The sequence below is a fragment of the Dryobates pubescens genome, chromosome 3 (genome assembly GCF_014839835.1).
Source record: "Dryobates pubescens isolate bDryPub1 chromosome 3, bDryPub1.pri, whole genome shotgun sequence".
In the NCBI taxonomy this organism is placed as follows: Eukaryota; Metazoa; Chordata; class Aves; order Piciformes; family Picidae; genus Dryobates; species Dryobates pubescens.
Window position 1 is genome coordinate 24,651,442 of NC_071614.1, and position 15,091 is coordinate 24,666,532.

Here is a 15,091-nt window from a genome sequence, read left to right on the forward strand (position 1 = left end):
CTTAAGCACCAACATTCTGGTTCATATACCAAACATCCATGGTCCTCTTGAGGCCCTCCTTGCTGCCAGACCCATGTTACATACACACATGTGTAGCCCCTCCTTGGTTTTCCTCTCTACCCCAAACTTGTCCAGCAGCCAAGGTGGGCTGGTTGCTGATGGAGAGGGTCAAGAGATGGAGAGAGATGTGCATCACCCATAATCTGCTCAGCAGAGGTGCATGCACCTGTAGCCATTTTCAGCCATTCAGGGCTTTTGGGCCATATTTTAAAATAGTCACTGGCTTGGTGTGTGCAAAACATATTGGTGAATTACCCACCTATGTGTTGTTACATCTGGACAAGCCTATCATCCAGTTATGCTTCTTGAAATTTCTCTATGTATACCTGACAATACTGTATTATTATCTGCATTAGAAAGGGGAAGAAAACATAATGCTAAAACTCAACCTAAAAGTTACGCTGATAGAAATGTCAGGAAACAATGACATCTCCCACTACAGTTGTTCTTACTGTACTAAACTACAAGTGTAGCTGAGACTTGAAGGAGACTGGCAAGAGGCAGTTTCCAAGGCAGTTTTTCCTGGCAAGCCACCCAGCTCAGCAATGTGCTTTCACAACAAGCAGGCAAGAGGTTAAAAATTAAGTAAAGGCAATCTCTGTAACTGGCAGCAGAACATTGGATCAGTTTTTCCTAGTTTCTATTTCTATTTCTATCAGTGAGAAACAGCCCTCACAGGTTTATTTTAATCTTTAATTATTATACTTTAATTATCTGGTGACAGAGGAGAAAACCTTTGATTGGTTAGAAATGCTGAACTTACATCAATTCCTCAATACAACACTTTGTCTGGGGAACACAGCAAAGGTTGCTAAGTGACAGCAATGCAGTTTTGTATCAGAGCATTTCCAAAACCCCTATTGCTGAGAAGAAAATGAAATAGCTAGGGGCACAGGTGTGTAGGCAGGGTGGGGAGACTAAAGTGCTCTGGCTCATAAGCAAGCCTGTGCCTATATGTTTTTAGTTACCTATTAAATGCAGGCTGGCTTTCAGAACCTCTGAGCACCTATGACATCTACTGAATAATGGCAATGGTGAGGTGTCCAGGTCACTGCTATGCAGGTACTCTTGTGAAAGGGGATAATATAGTGTTAGCTCCAGCTGGATTTAAAAACATTGGCTATTATACAAATCAGAAGGGCTTACACCCTTCATTAGAATGCAGCAAGATGAATGTTGACCCAGGGATAACATTGCCAAAACATACCAGTGACAAACGTGGCATGAGATTTTTAGCTAATGAGAATTTCTACACATTGGCTTTGAAAAGAGAGGGGAATAATGCAGGTAATAGCAATTCCTGAAAATAATGCTCTGATTAAAATTCTTAGTTAAAAAAAGAGAAAACTTCAGCTGTCTGGTCAGTTTAGCTACCTACTGATTTACCTGTGAAACTGATTGCATGTACCAGCACTAATCACAAGCATGACCTTCCCCTGTGGTAAGTAAACACTTACTAAATTCAAGAGGTATAAGCACATAAGTTAAGCAGAGCCATTGCCTATTTTCAGGAGTGGGATAATAATTTTTTATGTTCTTTTTCTTTGGGGGGTGTGTGTGTGTGTAAAATATTTTGTTGTGACTATTTCATATTTTGCATTTAGAGATTAAAAAAGTAGTATTTATTTTAATCACAGAATCACCAAGGTTGGAAGAGACCTCAAAGATCATCAAATCCAACCTGTCACCGCAGACCTCATGACTACTAGACCATGGCACCAAGTGTCACATTCAATCCCCTCTTGAACACCTCCAGGGATGGCGACTCCACCACCTCCCTGGGCAGCCCATTCCAACAGCTAACAACTCTCTCAGTGAAGAACTTTCTCCTCACCTTGAGCCTAAACTTCCTCTGGTGCAGCTTGAGACTGTGTGCTCTTGTTCTGGTGCTGCTTGCCTGGGAGAAGAGACCAACCTCCTCCTGGCTACAGCCACCTTCAGGTAGTTGTAGACAGCAATAAGGTCTCCCCTGTGCCTCCTCTTCTCCAGGCTAAACAACCTCAGCTCCCTCAGCCTCTCCTCCGTAGTGCTTGTTGTGCTTGAGGCCTCTCACCAGTCTCGTCCATTACCTACATCTCTCTTTGACTACATCCACCTCTTCCTCATTTTCTGGAGATTTCTGCTTGCATTTTAAATTGTACTCTCTTCCTGAAGAGCCTCCTGTTCTTCATGCCAGTGTCAGGACCTGTTTCTAATTCAGACAGACTATGAAATGGGACTGCATTGAGCCTGATCGTGCCTGTATGTTCATCTGCTTCTCTGTTGTCAGGAGGTTTAGCGATAGAGTTGTGGCAGAAACAAAATGACAGCAGCTTGTGGTACCAAGGCTACCTGCAAAGAGCTAACAAAGTCTTTCTTTATTAATCTCTTGTAAAATGCCAGTCCTGCTGCACTTGAATAAACCCTTAGCCTGCCCAGTCCAGCATCCAGATTTAGCTAGGAGTAATGGTGTAACAGGTTTGTGCAGAAAAGCTGTATAACATCACTTACAAAAGTGGTTATAGAATGACCTTTATCAGGCCTTCACAAAGGATCCAGATGACTGGTTCCATTTACAGCTCTAGCCTGGCTTTGCACATACATTCAACCCCATGTAAAATTGTTCAGAAAATTGGCTCCAGAGAGCAAATACGTGATGACAGAAGTAGAGCTCAGCACAGCTTAGGCTCAGTTTGGGGCTTATCTAAGCCACAGGGTGATGGATCTGGCACAGACCTGCTGTGTGAGTGAAGCATGGGCAGCTGCCTCTGCTTTTGGTTTTCTGCATTGCAGCTCAGTGCTGGTGCTTCCTGGCTGAACAAGGTTGAAACCTTTTTGAATTCAAAGAAGCCAGACCTTTCTGCCTAATGGCTCCTCTGCTTGATCGGGTCCATGCCGGAATGTGGTAGGTCAGCAGCAGGTCGCTCCAAGTCTAGCCAGCAGGAACAAAATGAGAGCACATCCCGAATGAGTCTGCTCCTGAAAGCAAACTGCTGATACCCCAGTAAGTACCCCAAAATATTTAAATACCTCAGTCTGAGAGTGGTGCTGAGGATAATTTTGGTCCCTTGATTGTTGAATCAGTTCCTGTGTTATACGGTCTTGAAGATTTTTTCAGCTACAGCCTTGGGTAAATGCCTAAACAACCACTCTGAAAGCAGTCCTTAGAGACACTGTAGAACCATGATGCAATCTCCTGCATTTTTGCAGATAGGATAGAAGACCTGATGCTAAGAGCTGTGATACAGCCACCTTCCATTTGGCTTGATGGCAGAAACCAAAAGAATAGAGAAATAATATAAGACAAAGAAACAACAACACAACTGTCTTTGATCTGACTGCAAAATGCATGTGAGAAAGGCATCAGAATTTCTGCCTGATAAAAATTTCCCATTGTCTTCTAAGGACCAAATGCTTTGGTGTACACTTTGTTTAGCTGGATTCTTTAGCTATGATGGTCTGTCTACCCTGACTAAATTCTTCTACTAATGGCTCCACGATGCTGCATTAAAAGATTATAATACATTTATAGCCCACTGATAAAAAAAATAATAAAAATCCAACAACAACAACAACAAAGTATCTGTATAAAAGCCAGGTATTAGCTCTTATTAAACAAAAACAATTTACAGCTTACCACAGTCACAATGAATGAGATTGACTCACTCATGGGCTTTAGGACATTTTTTTCCCCTAGGTTTTGTTTTACGAGACTGTTCATGAAAGATGTTAGTTCAGTTGGAGATTTTCTCTTTTACTCTATGCCAAGGTTTTCATAAGTGACTAATGACCTTGGGTTCCTAACTGGAAACATTATAATTATGCCTGAATTTCAGAACGGCTGAGCACTCATCATCTGAAATTTAAGTCCTTTTATGGTCTTTTAAAGTCAGCTCTCAAGATTGAGATTCTTTAATCCATCAGGAACTCTTGAATAGCTTGGACATTGCGGAAATGTATTAAAAAATTTAAGATGCAATTTACTCCTTAAATGCCTCCCCATACCAAATTTTCCATGTCCCAACATGTGTGGAATTAGAAGGAAATAAAAAAAAAAAAAAAGAAACTGGCAATTATTGAATGCAGCATGTTTTGAGTTTATGATAAAGGAAACATTATGTTCATTTCCTTACTACAGTGTGATAGCCCTGTGTTTCTGATAAATTCTAAGATCCATAACAGTGTTTTTAAGGAGCATTGCGTCCAATTTCTAGCCCTTCAGCAAAAACTGGTGAAGTGGTTGTGAGACTTCAGTCTTTGTTTTGCAAGGGTGGATACAGTTCTGTTGTCTCCGTATTGGGAGGAATCATTCACAGCACGCAGGAAGCACAAAAGGCTCGGGATACCTGGTAATGAAAGCCTCATGCAAGCTGACAATAGTCTTTACTTCACAGACTTTCTGGTGCCGTGCTACCACAACCCACAGTTAGGTAGTGGACAGATACTACCTTTCATTAACATTGCCTTTGCAGGTACCCAGTCAGATCTTTCTTTGATATCCACTGGTGCAAACCACCACCCGTTTAATTATGCCATTTGACACCAGGTGGGCTTAGTGTTTCATTGCTCACTGGGGGATGAAGCTTCCCCTTAGATAACTGGAGAGCTCTGGCTGATTATCTCATAAAAATCAGCTATTGCATCAGGCAGAGAATGGGAGGAAGTTAGTCTCTTAAATGAATTGTAACTGGAAGCTTTTACTGTGTCTAGCCAGGTTGTTACCCACAGCTCAGATTAGATCTGATCTTTTTATGCTTCCCTACAGGTTTGCTTTGATTGTCTCCCCATTTTCCAATAAACACTGTAAGACACCACTGAGCAATTACTCAGAATGTCCCTGGGAACTGTTCCCAGTAAGTCTGATTTGCAACATGCAGGGTAGAAGACACCTGCCCACGATCACATGCTCCCAGATACATGGGACGCATGGATGGCCATTCCCAGAAGTGGGTGCCAAGAAACAAACTAGTGAAGAACAGGGGAACAGCTTTGTGACTGCAGCCAAAAGCAGTGGTGGGAGACTGAGGGCTGCAACTGGACAGTGAGAAATGAAGCAGCATGTTTGGTTTTGAAGCAAGAAATCAAAACGCTTCTCTAAAGCACACTGGACATCATTAAGCAGCCAGTTTTACAGTGATACTGTCACAGAGAGATGTTTTGAATCTGTTATCTCTGCATGAGTGATCATTTCATTACTTAGATGGCCCTGAAAATTTACCTTCAGACAAGTACGGAAAAATAAGTTAATCTTGGCATCTTTACTCTCTTTTTATTAAAAGGGTTGCGACATCTGTTATTTCCTCCAATCCTTTCCCCACATCCTACCTCTCTGAGCCTGGATTATAAACATAGAATTGTTAGGGCTGGAAGAGATCTCGAGGATCACCTAGTTCCAACCCCCCTGCCATGGGCAGGAACACCTCACACTAGATCAGGTTGCTCAGAGCCATATCCAGCCTGGCCTTAAAAACCTCCAGGGATGTGGCTTCTACCACCTCCCTGGAAAACTTTTTCCAGTGTCTCACCATCCTCATGGTGAAGAACTTCTTCCTGACATCCAATTGGAATCTACCCATTTCTATTTTTGTACCATTCCCCCTATCATTACCTGACACCCTAAAAAGTCCCTCATAATGCTCACTCATTCCTGTATTGGCTCCTTACCTTCCTAACCCTTGTCTTCATACCAACTGACCTTATCTTCCTGGCTGTGGCACTGTCCTTCAGCTAAAGTATGTGACTTCCGTTTTAATAAGAGCAGAACAGAAAGACAAATCTGTTAGACATCAAAGGGCTTAGGAACTATGAATTTTGCAGGTATGAAATAGAGTAGATATTTTTTGTTTCTTGTTTATGAATCTGTTTGGACAACAGCATCACATAGGGTGAGGAAAAAAACTATCCTATGTATTCTGGTGAACGTACATTGTACTGAGCTAGTGTCTGGACTGGGTTAGAAAATGGAGGCCAATGGACTCTACAAAGAGGGTTTGAGAGATGGAGTTGGAAACATAACAAAACCAACAATCTGTTGCCTGGCTTATCACCAGGGAATAAAATTTACCTCACCTATAAGTTAATGAATAGCATCTTGAAGCTGTTTCTGAAGAATAAGACTTTGTCATTTGAACTAAGCATGGCTTGATATGACCTCTGAACCTTCATGACCCCATCTCTTTCTAGTAACGAGGTAAAGCCTGCGCTGGGAGTGTGGGCATGCTGCTGCAGCCCCACTGGCAGCACCCAGGGCAGCAAAGTTCCCAGCAGAGGTCACCCAAAAGGAAGACACCCTGCACCCCAACTGTGTCCCCTTCAGTGTTGCTTTTGTTTCCAGAGTGATTTCGGTAGCATTTATGAATGTTCCTGTCAGACAAAGCTGAACTTCTTGGTATAGACTGAGACTCAAAGATTATGTTTTCCTATTTGCTTGGTTGCAGGTTTTAGAGGAGTGCCTGTATATCTCCATGGTGTGTACAACACTGTTTTCATGGCAATAGGGAGATGTTGGAGCCGCCTTAAGGATTTTCATACAATAAAAATGGGGAAAATTTCAGTCACCCTACCTGTCCCTTCCCCATGCAGTCTCTTTCATCCATGTGAAAAGCTGGTGAAGTGGCTGCTTGCCAAGCTAGTGACTTGGATGCGTGCTTGTCCTCCTTTTGCTGCATTCACCCTGCAGCCCTGTGCAATGTCAAAACTGTGGGTTTCCCTCTTTCCAAACAGGTGACTGTGAGCAGGGAGCAGAACTTTGGCTTGTAGGGACTGAGGTGGGTTGTAGCCAGGTGGATGTTGGTCTCTTCTCCTAGGCAACTAACACCAGAACAAGAGGACACAGTCTCAAGCTGTGCCAGGGGAGGTTTAAGATGGATGTTAGGAAGAAATTCTTCTATAGACAGAATGATTGCCCATTGGAATGGGCTGCCTGGGGAGGTGATGGAGTCACCATCACTGGAGTTGTTTAGGAGGAGACTTGATGGGGTGCTTGGTGCCATGGTTTAGTTGATTAGATGTGTTGGATGATGGGTTGGACACGATGATCTCGAAGGTCTCTTCCAACCTGGTCTGGTCTGGTCTGGTCTATTCTATTCTATTCTACTCTACTCTACTCTATTCTATGCTAACAGTGAGGACAAAGTACTGCATAGCTGTGGAAGCAGAAATAACACATAGCATAGCCCAATAGCCTAATTAACATGTAAATGGGAAATAGTGTCCTAATGAACCTAAAACTAAATATCTTTTACTCTGAAATTTTCTAGGGAGAAGTAATAGATATCAGTTCCTGGTGGCTTAAGGACATGAGTTTGCTGCTGCCAGCACTATAAACACCATAGCAGGAGCGATGGCAGCAAAGTGGGAGGTGGTGAATTGAATCAATCCTCCTTTGGCCCAACCAATACAGAGGTCTATCTTTGCACCTGGAAAATACAGCAAAGCCCAATAAAGGTAAGAAATACACTTTGTTCTCTTTGTAATACACTCTTTTTATTTTTTAGGTCTTTTTTACTTCTCCATTTGTCCAGTGGTGGTTGTGCTGTGCTGATGAGCAACATAAAGGTATTTGTTGGACATCCTTGCACATATGACATTTTTGATAGGGCTACCCCAGCTCCAGCACAGCATCATCCCCTTCCATTCCAACACCCCTCTCAGGCTTTCAGGCCACCATGCCTAATTGAGGCAGTGGCTGGTTTTAATATGAGGTCTAAACACTGTTCGGTAGGGGTTTTTGTTTTTATTTTTAAGATCCTAAATTGCTTTCAGAGGGCTGGGGCATCATTTTGCCCCACTCCAGCCCACCCCTCGCTGCTTCAAGAGCAGAGGAGACAGCCTGTGCAGCCTCCAGAAGATGGTGCCCTGCTGTTAGGAAACAATGCTGCAAGCAGCAGTCATTCCAGTTCACTGGCACAATGTCACACAAAATGCTTTGTGTCTGTCAGCACATTCCTGGAAGGTCGCAGTGAATGATGAATGCTCCTGTGTAGAAGCTGAGGAGGGTTGGTGTTTCTTTTTTCTTTCTTTTTCATCTTCTTTTTTTTTTTTCTTCCATGAATTGCATCACTTGGCGGCCTCTTGGCTTCATTCATTTGACTCCTGTGGTTACAAACCTTTCCCAATTGTTGTGAGCCTGCTTCCTCCACAACCCCTCTGTGGCCAAAGCAGGATATTCATGACTGACTGGCCCGGGGAAGCTGGATACCTTCCAGCTACTTTCCACAGCAGAGTTGCTCATTTCCCTCCCCCCGAGGTCTGAAATATCCTGTGGTTCTGGTTAGCTTTCTCTCCGGATGCACATCAGCTAAAGCATATGCATCATCATGTGATACCCAAGGTTGTTTCAGTGCAGCTAATTGTGGCAGAGGCTTTATTTAGATGCCATGTATAAAAAGATGAGAAAAGCACTCCAACATGAAGTCAGAAGGATATTTGACTTGATCCTGAATGAAAAGCTGATTTTCACTGGCATGTAGCGCTGTAGTGCTGCACTGAGCTCTGCGCATATGTCTAAGATGTTTAAATAATTCCAGTGAATGATGAGGTCATCTTTGCTGCTCCATTGCCATTTCCTATGATTTGGTTCATAATTTCTTTCCTCTCTCAGTTGCTAATTGTTCATGAAGCTTGTGGAATTGAATGAGGTTCTTCTGTGTTTCATGCTCTCTTCCCCTCCATGCAGAAAGCACAAACCTGGGGAAAAACATCTTCAACGTTACTTCTCAGTGGGGATTTACCAGCACCTGAATCGCAGTAGTTGCCTGGCACAATCCATCCATCCATCCAGCAATACTGAAGGATATTTTGTTGGTGTGGGCAGTAAGGTTCAGGAAAATCCATGACAGAGTGAATTTGAGTGAGGAACACCTGCTTTTGCAAGTAGTGTTCATGACCTGTTCACAGATTCATGTGGGCACACATCCCTTTCAATGGATGGAAAACACATCTGATGGTCAGGACAGCCTTCAGTATGCCTGCTTTTTTCTGCACAAATGCAGCAGAGCAGAGGTTCTGAGAAGGTACTGCTAGGACCCCAAGAAGGCATTACTGCTAGTTCATTGGTAGGTAGGGAGAAACCACTGAAATGCCAAGGCTGGTTTGTTTTGTTTTGTTTGTTTTTAACAGCAACAAATAAGGACATCTTGCAAAATCTTTGGTGAAGACAAGCAAATTGCAAACTGCTATCCAATAATGGTTACATGTTGCAAAATGTGGGAAGAAAGGAAGAGATCTGTGAAACTTGAGGACATCTCAGGCTTTGTACATTTCCAGAGAATTCATCAGCTCTTTCAAGTTGTTGGAGAAATGTCAGGAAGTGGAAGATCAGAGCTTTTGCACAACTTACAAGTCACTTTAAAAAACCATACTCAAAACAAAGCAATTAAAACTTGCTTGGGTTTATTTTTATTTCTTTAAATCCCTTGCTCCTATTGTGTCCCAGGTCTGTGTTTACGGGCTCAGGTTTCTTCGTACAGTCCAAGAGCTGGTCCATGTACAGGAGCACAAACAGTATCAAAAACTTCTTTGAGTGAAGATCACTTCAGTTCAAGTGAGCATCTGAAGCATAAGCCCTGTGAGGAGAGGCTGAGGGTGCTGGAGTTGTTTAGCCTGGAGAAGAGGAGGCTCAGGGGAGACCTTATTGCTCTCTACAGCTTCCTGAAAGGAGGTTGTAGGCAGATGGAGGCTGGTCTCTTCTCCCAGGCAACCAGCACCAGAACAAGAGGACACAGATACAAAATGCACCAGGGGAAGTTTAGGCTTGAGGTGAGGAGAAAGTTCTTCACAGAAAGAGTAAATGGCCAGTGGAATATGCTACCCAGGGAAATGGTAGAGTCACCATCCCTGGAGGTTAGAATACATACATAGAATAAACCAGGTTGGAGGAGACCTTCAAGATCATTGCGTCCAACCCATCAACCAATCCAACCCACCTGCTCATGGAACACAGGGAAACTATGCAGGTCCCTGGCTCCTTCTGCCAGCTCTGCAGGCCAGCTGTCTGGAAGACATTCTGTCCTGCTAGTAAAAATTGAGGCAAAGAAGGTGTTAAGTACCTCTGCCTTTTCGTCATGCTTTGATACAACATTTCCCTCCATGTCAACCAAGGAGTGGAGGTTGTCCTTGCCCTTCCTCTTGCTATTAATATATTTATAGAAGGACTTTTTGTTGTCCTTCACAGCAGAGGCCAGTTTAAGCTCCAAACGTGCATTTGCCTCCCTAATTTTCTTCCTGCATGATTTGGCTACATCCTTAAATATTCCGTGGGTTGCCTCACCTTTCATCCAAAAATGATACACCCTCTTTTTTGCCCTTAGTTCTATTAAAAGTTCACTACCCATCCAGGCTGGCCGTCTGCCCTGGCAGCTCATCTTCTGGCACACTGGCACAGCCTGTCCCTGCACCTTCAACAGTTCTTCCTTGAAGCAGGTCCAGCCCTCCTGGACTCCTTTATTTTTAAGGGCTTTATCCCAAGGAACCCTCTGAATTAGTTCCTTGAGCAACCCAAAGTCTGCCCTCTGGAAGTCCAGAGTGGAGGTCTTCTTGCTGTCCCTCTTAGCTTGACCGAATACAGAAAATTCAATTATCTCGTGGTCACTGGCTCCTAAACAGCCTCCGACCACTACATCACCCACCAGCCCTTCCCTAGGTGTTCAGAAAAGGATTGGATGTGGCACTTGGAGCCATGGTTTAGTTGTCATGAGGTGTTAGGTATTAGGTAATAGGTTGGACCTGATGATCTCTGAGGTCTTTTCCAACCTGGTTGATTCTATGATTCTATGATCTCTAACAACTTGAAACCAATATGTGGAAGCAGGCTGGCTAAGAGACCTAACAGGATTGAAGTCACTCTTTTTTTTCCACTTCAGCCTTTCTTGGTGTCACTAAAAGGAATTGCTAGCAGGACACTTATCCTAGGCATTGCTGTACCCAACCACGGTGGGTTGCCCTGTGTACTGCTTGTGGAAAACACAAGGAAGTACTGACATTTACAGGGCTTTGGACAAAGAGCTGGAGACACTGTGTGGTGTGAAGATAGGTCTGCAACACATTGCAGAGGTGTGACAGAAGTCCGTGTAGATGTGCCATAACCAGCTAGAACAGACGACCTGTGGCCATGCAAGCTTCATTAGAGGCTATATTTGCATATGCAGGATTCTGAGCTTGCAGCTGCTGGCTGTGAGTGCATTTTGTCCATGTCTCCTGGGCTACCTATAGCTCCCTCCATCTTGTCTCCATCTCCTATCCTTACGTCTCCTTGATACATAGGCACGATACTCCAGGTATCTGAGGAGGAAATGCCACATATACAAAGACCAGTCAGAAGATCAGTGGTGCTCTCTGCACCTGTCTCCAGGCTTTCACAGAGGTATTTGTAAGTGATAAGGGCTACAGCTCACCTGACTGCACAGAAGACAGGCTCCCAAGTCTCTCTTTTAGGTCTGTGCCCTGATGCAGCCAGACTAGACTGTAACAAAATAAGGAAAAGCAGTCTGTTATCATTCTTCATGCAACACAGCTTGAGTACTCATGAGTCACAATTTGCTCTCAGCCCTGGCTGAAGGAAAATGCCTGCTAATGTGTCAGTGGAACATGAGGACTCTGAGGATCTTCTCAAGGTATTCTGACATGCATACCACACCATTGGAACCTGAAGAACCTCAAAACTCTTGCCAAATATTAGTAAGGTGACAACCAATGTGCACTTGTCATTGAGATGGAGGGAAGGAAGGGATTTTGCACATGCAGACACATATATAAGAACTTCTGATGTTCTTCAAAGATAATTTTCTGTGCACTCTGGGATTTGATCCATGCAAAAATACTTCCTGCATATTTTGTGCTCTGAAAATAACACTAACATACCAAGGTTCTGAGCACTTGAAGTTGAGAGTGAGATCAGGTTGGACTCAATGATCCTCCATGGTCTCTTCCAACCTTGGCGATACTGTGATCTCAGCTCCTGTAAACAGTGTAGCTGGAGATTCCCTGGCTGTCATGATCCACAGTGGCAGAAGAGCTACCCTAGAAAGACAGCTTGGCTTTCTCTGCTGTAACCCATGACCAGCAGTTGCAGAGGAGGGCAGTGGCATCGCTGTGTCCTCAGCTTCTCTTTTCTGTTGCCTCAGTGGGGATGTAGGTGGGTGAAGACAAACCCTCCCCATATTTGAGCTGGTTTGTTCTGAGGTGGTTCAGGACTCCCATGTCCTGGCTCCTTCATGTGAGTGCCACATGCAAAACCCACATTTTGTTTCTTTCCTTTTTTTTTTTTTTTTTTTTTTTTTTTTTCTTCTAAGGCCATGAGAGGGAAAACCAGGACGTTACTGGGTGGATGTGAAAACTATCAAACATGATTCTCAGTACAGTATGTCTAGGCAAATTCAGCATTGAAGTCTACAGGTGGCCTCAGCTGGGCTTGCATTCTTACTTTAATTGTGTGTTTATGCAGGGTTTGAAGACTGAGATTCAACCACTTAAATGTAGGTATTTGATGAAGATCTCTAAGGTAAATCAGTCTGAAGAGACAGATACAGTCAGACAGTGAGTCAGGCTATCTAATTGAGCCCATCCCATGCTGTTAACGGTGAAGAGTCATTAGAGAGATTAATATTCTAATTTGGTGCCTTGAACAGTGCCCAAACTTAGTGGGAAGAACAGTTTGAAGCACCCCAGTACCCAGCCAAAGCAGTGAGAAAATTATTGCACAATTTTCTTGTGCAACACTTGTTAAGATTAGGGTGAAAATGTGCACATGTTGCTTGGTCTGATTGAGGAGTGAAGAAAGAAGATAGCAAATTAGAAAAAAATAAAATGAAAATAAACTTCTTTATTTATGCTTTATCCTAATGTAGTTGGAATGTTAAGAATTTATCACCTGAAATAAAAGATTTAATCATTACTAATCTCTGGTGATTGTTTGAATAGCATCAATCAAGATGAGCTCATTTAGTGTTAATGGGGGTGTTTTAAGTATTCTTATAGGATTTTCACTGAAATTCAGAATTAAATAATTGGGCCATTATTCTAAAGTGTTTTTGTCATCCCTCAGGGAAATCCTAGTTTCCTGGTTCTCATCTCCTTGGTTTTAGTTCCTCTCAAGCATTAATTCTGATTGCCCCTGACAATTTAGGACTACCCCTTCCCAGTTATTAATTTGACCATTTTATGGGCAGTCTGAGGTTGATTGCCCCTGAATCTATTTTGCCAATGCAGTCGTGGACAGGAAAGATTTAAAATACCACTAAATGAGTGTGGCGATGGATGATGAGACAGGAAGAATGGTGACTGCCATCGGCTAAAAGCTCTAGTGGGTTGAGTTCTTCACAGCACCAGGACTAGATCAGAAGTTGGTTAATTAATTGCTTAATTCCACATATAATGTTACACTAACCATGCTTAGTCCTTATAAGGGGTTGTAGGCTTTGCAAACCAGAATGTACTGGCAGTTGCTGAAGGCATTATGGAAGGAAGGCAAGGTGTTATGGTTCGGTCAGTTGGCTGAATTTATGGTTTTAGCACCAACTGACATGCCAAAATGTGCCCCCAGAACAACAGCAGATGCAATCAGACTCATAGAATGCACTGGCTTGGAAGGGACCATTAAATGTCCCTTCAGTTCATCCCCCCTGCAGTAAGCAGGGACATCCTCAACTAATTCAGCTTGCTCAGAGCACCATGAAGCAGGACCTTGAATGTCTCCAGGCCTGGGGCCTGCACCACCTCCTGTTGGCAGCCTGTTCCAGTGTCCCACCACCTTCACAGTAAAGAGATGTTTCCTAACATCCAACCTAAACCCACCCTTCTCTAGTTTAAAACCATTTCCCCTTGTTCTATTGCTATATGCCTTCATAAGTAGTCCTTCCTCAGCTTTCTTGTAGACCCTCTTCAGGTACCGAAGGCCTCCTGAGAGCCTTTCCAGGCTGAATAACCCCAAATCTCAGCCTGTCTTCATAGGAGTGGTACTCCAATACTCTAATAGTTTTTGTGGCTGGTCCAATGTGGATGCCTCAGGCATCCTATGAGACCTTAAAAAAATTGTAAACTGGCTACATGTGGGCACCAGAGCTTTGCCTTTTGTCACAGATCATGGGATGCCACACATGAAGTCACTGCAATGTAAATATTAAAATTCTATGAATCACTCATATAATATGTTCATGTAGATGATAGTTACAAGCTTTCATTTAATCTGGTAGGAAAGCCTGTCTCAAGCATTCCTAGTTTTCATAATCACAGGAGATACCGGCATTTCAAATGTACCCATTGAATTGTCAGGTCATATTCTACCAATATGTTTGGTAATTCAAAAAGTGACAGGAAAAGTTATATAATAGATTTAAGCAATAAACAATGATCTATTTTTTCCATATTCAACCTATGTTATGACTCCTGTTTTCTATTTTTGTCTCATAACAATGGAAAGTTTCTGATCTCTTACTCCATTATGGTGATTCAAAATAGCACAGGCTGACACACATTTAAGGGGAAAAGGAGGAATAATGTATTTTCAATTTATGTCTTGCATGGAAGATAAGCTTTAAAAAAATTTCTTTGAAAAGATTTTCTTCATTGCAAAGATCTTCACTCAGATCACTGTATCAAACTCAATAAACAACCCACACTACACGTAGCAAAGCTTTAGCTTCCTAAATCCCATTTAGCAAGGCTTTGTGACCACATTTTCCAACCAGTCTGTATTTATCTTGTGACTTAGACATTTTGTTGGCAAATTACTCCACATCTCAGGTAGGCAGATTTAGCATTTATTTATTTACACTCACAGAAGGAAGTTGAACTATTCCACTGAGCAAGTAATACAACTGAGAACAGTTATTTTCAGGACAGTGTAATCACTGCGTAAGACTGTCAAGATGTCATTTTCACTGTGCAATGGGATAATCTGTGTCTTTTGTGTTCCTACAGTTGGGTCTTGCAGCATGCATTGGATATGGATTATGGACATTCCAAATATATGAGTGCAGGATCTGGGCAAAAAATATGTGACATGCACCCTGTTTACACATACATGATTACAATGATTCAATCTTCTAAATCTTCT